A 6,000-nucleotide genomic window follows, 5' to 3' on the forward strand; every position below is an offset into this window, starting at 1 on the left:
CGTTGGGGTCTTGGATAACGAGGTGCGGGAGGACCCCAGTGACCTGGAGATCGGCCTGCAACCGGGGCATGACGATGCCGGCGAGCCGGAGCAGGAGATGCAACCACGGTTGAGTCTGTTTTCCGTTAGTTCGGAGATGACGACGCCTTTCACGGTGGAGGTCGAAGTGAATGGCAAACCGACCGTGTTTTGCGTGGATACCGGGGCTGCGGTGTCGGTCATGGGTGAACAGGTGGCTCGTGGTCTTCGCGGTATTCGCCTGGTCAAGACGGCCTTGTTGCTGTACACGTACACCGGTGAAGCGATTGCACCGCTTGCGAGGGCCGACGTCTCAGAGCGCTACCGAGGTCGACGCGCCCGGCTCTCGGTGTTCGTTGTACGAGGGGAGGGGCCCGCCCTTTTGGGTCGGGACTGGCTGGCGCACCTCGGACTGGATCTCCGGTTCGTACCTCCAGATGTGCCAGTGCTCTCTTCGAGGCCTTCGTCAAGTACCGAGGGCGAGGCTCTGGCGGCGGGGGCCGCGTCGATGCAACGGGAGCGGCCGTTCGTTGCTGCCTGCGGCGGTGATGTGCGGTTCGGGAGCGGCGAGAGCCGTATCAGCTCTCGCGATGAGGTCCCACGTTTCGGCAGCGTTCGTGAGGCAATGCGTGCCGGTGTTGTTCGGGCAGCTGCGACAGGTTGCGGTGAGCCCGTGGCGTTAAAGGGAGTCGCGAGTCACAACATCGAGTCGACAACCAAGAAACGGACTCGTGATGTGGGTTGTGGGTTGTTGTTCATGGCATATGTGTTTTTCCTTGCTCTAGTGATGCAGTTTAACGTTGTTGAAATTAATGCCAGCAGTTCCCGTGTGAGGGTGAGTTTGGCGGAGATCAATCAATGGGATTTGTATTATGATCAATGTGATGTGGGGGATTTGGGAGCGGTGGTGGCGAATAAAAAGGTTGGGTTGGCCTTCCAGTGTCCCGGGCCGCGGATAGTTGCTTTGTCATGTGCTGGGATTTTATCAAAAGAGCGCGCTGTACGGAAAAATGAGTTTGCAATGCTTCGAATGATGTTCGTAGTGATTTATAACGAGCCTATGATTGAAGTGTGGTTTAAATGGAATTGCTACCGTCTAGCTGCCGTGTGGGTCTCGGAGATCGACTCGGAACCAAGACTGGTGCGCTGGTCGGCGTTACCCCCACCTCTGATTGCGAGCGCAGCTCTCTGTGTTCGCTCAAGGCCGTTTAGACGGGCGTTGGCGTCTCAACTGATTGTGGTGCGTGGGTTGTTTTGGAGCATTGAGTGCGTACAGCCAGCGGCGCTGTTCAGCGCCCCCGGCCAAGGTCGATCAAGGCTGGCGCTGGCGCCACGGCTTCCAGACAGCGGGCTTCCGGCCTCGGAATGTTTATCTACGTCGGGTCTGCCTGGGGGGAGTGGGCCGGAGGCGTTTGATGGTGCCGGGGGAGGTTGGCTCGAGAGATCGCCACGGCCTCGGCGAGGGCCATGTCAGCATGAGCCGCCTGGGGGCGTTTCCGCTGTGTAGGGCTGCTGTGCTTTTTGCCTTGCTGCTTCATATCGGTAACGCGGCCAGAGTTTGGGAGGTGCTGTGTCTTCGGAATCTGGTCGTGGCAGCTCCATTAACTCGCTTTCACACATTATATGATGTGGTGTGCTGTTATACTTCGCTGTTTTCATTTTATTTTCATGCTTATTATACCGAAGTCCTTCGTGTTGTTTATGCTTATTATGCTGGTGATCATTTCATAATCATAGTTTTAGGAGGGAGGAGTGTGGTGTAGCCTGCGGGCATGCAGGGCGGGGCATGATGATGATGCATGATGGGAGGAGGGGTCGGCGTGGTCATCGGGTCTGCGAGGGATATAAGGTGTGCGCGCCGTCTGAGGCGTTGTAGTGATGCTGTAGTAATGCTGGAGTCGCCCGGCTCGTGAGTGTGCTGATACGCAATAAAGGGGAGCCACGGGCAGAGTACGCTCGCGCTCGCACTTGTGCACCACAGCCCGGCTCGACTGTTCCTCCGCATCGTGTCTGCCTGTTAAGCATCTTCTATTCAGTACATCACAGGAATAAGTGAATAACACCCCGACGTCCATGAAACAGCAAAACACAGCATGTGTTCGTGACGAAGAAAACAAACGAACCTTCCTGAAGGTTGTCTGAAAGAATAATAATAATAATTATAATTATGGGGTCCATTCTGGCTCTCCGCCGCCCTGTATTCGAGGTTTTACCCGCTGAGGTTTGCCCAGTGTGGTGAATTGAGGTGAATTGAGGGACATGACGCGGGATCACATGTTGTGCGTCTCGCGTATAAGGGGAGGTCTCCGCGGCACGGGGTGATTGTCCCCGGGGCATTGCCATTTACATCGGCTGTTCACTTGGTGCTCATTGACTGAAGGTGCTCATTGACTGGTGAGAATGGAGATTATATCGAACTCCGTGCTTACGCGGATTTATTCTGCGATGATAAATTGCACATGTATACGTTACTGCTTATGTACTCCTAGCTGAACCTGTATTCCCCGGTGTGCCCGTAGAAGCGGCTCCAATCAAATGGAATAAAGCCTAAACTCTGAAGGTTCTTCTCTCGTCTTCACTTCAATTTATTTCATTTGGTTTTCTCGGCTCTCTCAACCAACGATGGACAATATCTACAAACCAGAGAGGTTCGACGCAGACCCAAACGCGACTGACGCAGAAATGAAATGGTCGCATTGGTTCTGTTCCTTCTCACACTATCTGACCATCATCGAGGAGGGAGCTGACAAATTTGCCGCTCTCGTGAATCATGTCTCGCCCAGCGTGTACAGGCTCTTCTCGGAGTGCGACACTTAGAAGCAGCGATCGACGTGCTGCAGGCGCTCTACGTGAAGCGCAAGAACGAGGTATACATACGACATCTTCTCAACACACGCAAGCAAGCAGCCGGGGAGTCAATCGATCAGTTCCTGCAAGCTCTGAATCAGCTGGGAAAAGACTGCAGCTTCCGGGCCGTAAGCGCCGAGGAACACCGAAAGGAAGCGACCCGGGAGGCATTTATCCAAGGACTCAGATCAGCCCACATACGGCAACGCTTACTAGAGAAAGCGCAACCCACTCTTGACAAGGTAGTCGATCAGGCTTGAGCGATGGATACGGCACAGCAGCAATCTGAGTCATTTGGGACACCGATGCTGCTAATGAACGCGGCTACGGTGGAAACTCAAGGAACCCCACTGGCACAGACACAGCCAGACATAGGGGATGGAGAAACACACGAGGAGCCGGATACACAGGCCACGTCAAACTCCTCGGCTGCTACTCCGGTTGGTAAATGCTTCTTTTGTGGGTACAAAAGACACCCCCGTCAAAAATGCCCCGCCAGAGATGCCACATGCATGAACTGTGACAAGAAAGGGCATTATGCCAGGGTATGTAAATCTACTCTAAGGAGAAATAAACCCACGTCTGCGGCTCTCTACTCGCAAAATAAGTTAACAGCAGCCTCCCCGGGGAATCTATCCAAGGCTATCATCAACGTACGAATTAACGGGCAAATGGCTGAGGCACTGATTGATACCGGTAGCTCTGAAAGTTTCGTCAACAGCTCACTCGTGAAGGGCAGGAAATGGATAATCCACCCGACAGACAATACGGTATGCATGGCCTCCACCTCACTACAATCCCGCGTACGAGGGTACTGCAAAGTCGAATTGGACGTAAAAGGGTACACGCATCGGGATGTAAGGGTACTGGTGCTTCGTGATTTGTGCGCAGACGTAATTCTGGGTCATAATGTCCTCAAGCAGCACACGAGCGTCGAAATACCCTTTGGAGGAAGCAAACCTCGTCTAATTTTAAATGCTTTGACCACCGCAGAGGTAACGTCCCCCCAGCTGTTCGCTAACTTGTCGCCGGTCTGCAAACCGATAGCGATCAAATCGCGGCGATATACCACTGCTGACATGAATTTCATCACTTCAGAAACCAAGCGATTACTGGAAGAAGGAATTATAGAACCGAGCGATTCGCCATGGCGCGCACAGGTGTTAGTAACCAGCAGTCAGAACCATAAGAAACGAATGGTTGTCGATTATTCCCAAACGGTCAATCGCTTTACCCAACTCGACGCCTACCCCCTGCCGCGCATAGACGAGATGGTCGAACGCGTGGCCAATTATAAGGTATTCAGTACCATCGACTTGCGAAGCGCCTACCATCAAATTCCCATCCGAGAGGAAGACAAACCTTACACCGCATTCCAGGCAGGGAGGCGCCTCTACCAATTCAGGAGAATACCTTTCGGTGTCACGAATGGGGTGGCTTGCTTCCAACGGGTTATGGACGACATCATCTCAGATGAAAACCTCAAAGACACTTTTGTTTACGTGGACAATGTCACAGTGTGCGGTAGGGATCAGGGGGAACATGATATGAATCTGGACAGATTCTTGAGCATTGCTAGAAAATATAATCTGACTCTCAACTACGAGAAATGCGTATTCTCGGCCAGGTCAATTGACCTTCTCGGCTACACGATAGCCGACGGCACAATTAAGCCTGATCCTGAACGATTGCGCCCGCTCCGTGAGCTACCACCACCTCAGGACTTGCAGACGATGCGCCGGGTGATCGGCATGTTCGCTTACTATGCGAGATGGATTTCCCAATACTCCGAGAAAATACATCCCCTAGTGCATTGCAAAAACTTTCCACCTGATGCCGCTGTTGTAAGAGCTTTCCACAACCTCAAGGATGATATCAGTAAGTCCGTGGTTTTATCGATCGATAGCTCGGTGCCCTTTGTGGTGGAAATCGACGCTTCAGATCACGCCGTAGCTGCTACACTTAATCAGTCTGGGCGGCCGGTCGCGTTCTTCTCGAGAACTCTCTCTAGAAGCGAGCAGAGACACTCAGCGATAGAGAAGGAAGCGTACGCCATCGTCGAAGCGCTGCGGAAATGGAGACATTATTTACTGGGAAACCACTTCACGCTCGTTACGGACCAACGATCCGTGGCATTCATGTTTGATAGGAAAAATAACGGGAAAATTAAGAATGAAAAAATTATGAGATGGCGGATAGACCTAGCTTGCTACAGTTACGACATTGTTTACCGGCCCAGGAAGGAAAACCCTGCTGCAGATACCTTCTCTTGGGTCTACAGTTCGGCAACAATCAGTCAGGCTTTGCAAGACCTACACGTGTCTCTCTGCCACCCAGGGGTAACCAGAATGGCACATTTCGTGCGCAGACAAAATCTTCCCTATTCTGTTGAATATATTAAACAAATGAATGCTTCATGCCCTGTTTGTGCTGAACTAAAACCCAGATTCTATGGCGCGGCTTCTGGCAGATTGATCAAGGCCACTTCTCCCTTCGAGAGACTAAACATCGACTTCAAAGGGCCCCTGCCGACCGAGACAGACAACAGATACATATTCACCGTTGTTGATGAATATTCAAGGTTCCCTTTCGCGTTTCCGTGCTCGGATATGACCTCGGGCACTGTCGTGAAATGTCTCTCTGACCTCTTCGCTATGTTTGGGAAACCTTCGTACATACATTCAGACAGAGGGCCGTGTTTCATGTCGACCGGGCTAAAACAATTCCTACTAGAGCTCGGCATAGCAACTAGTCGAACGATGGGTTACAACCCACAGGGTAACGGGCAGGTGGAACGGTATAACGGGGTTATTTGGAAAGCCGTAACTCTGGCGTTGAAATCAAGAGGACTGGGCCCCGAGCGGTGGGAGGTTGCCCTTCCCGACGCTCTGAATTCCATACGCTCTTTGCTCTGCACGTCCACCAATGCAACTCCTCACGAACGAATGTTTACTCACCAGCGACGTTATGTTGATGGCCAATCGGTGCCCAACTGGCTAACCCATCCCGGAACAGTGTTCATGAAACGCCCGGTACGACAAAGCAAGTATGAACCCCTGGTGGAGGGGGTCGAACTCATCGACACTAATCCAGAGTATGCTCATGTCAGGCTCCCGGATGGCAGGGAGACCACTG

This window comes from Eptatretus burgeri, chromosome 14 (assembly GCF_056783735.1).
Source record: "Eptatretus burgeri isolate ZD-2024b chromosome 14, Ebu_testis_v1, whole genome shotgun sequence".
NCBI lineage: Eukaryota > Metazoa > Chordata > Myxini > Myxiniformes > Myxinidae > Eptatretus > Eptatretus burgeri.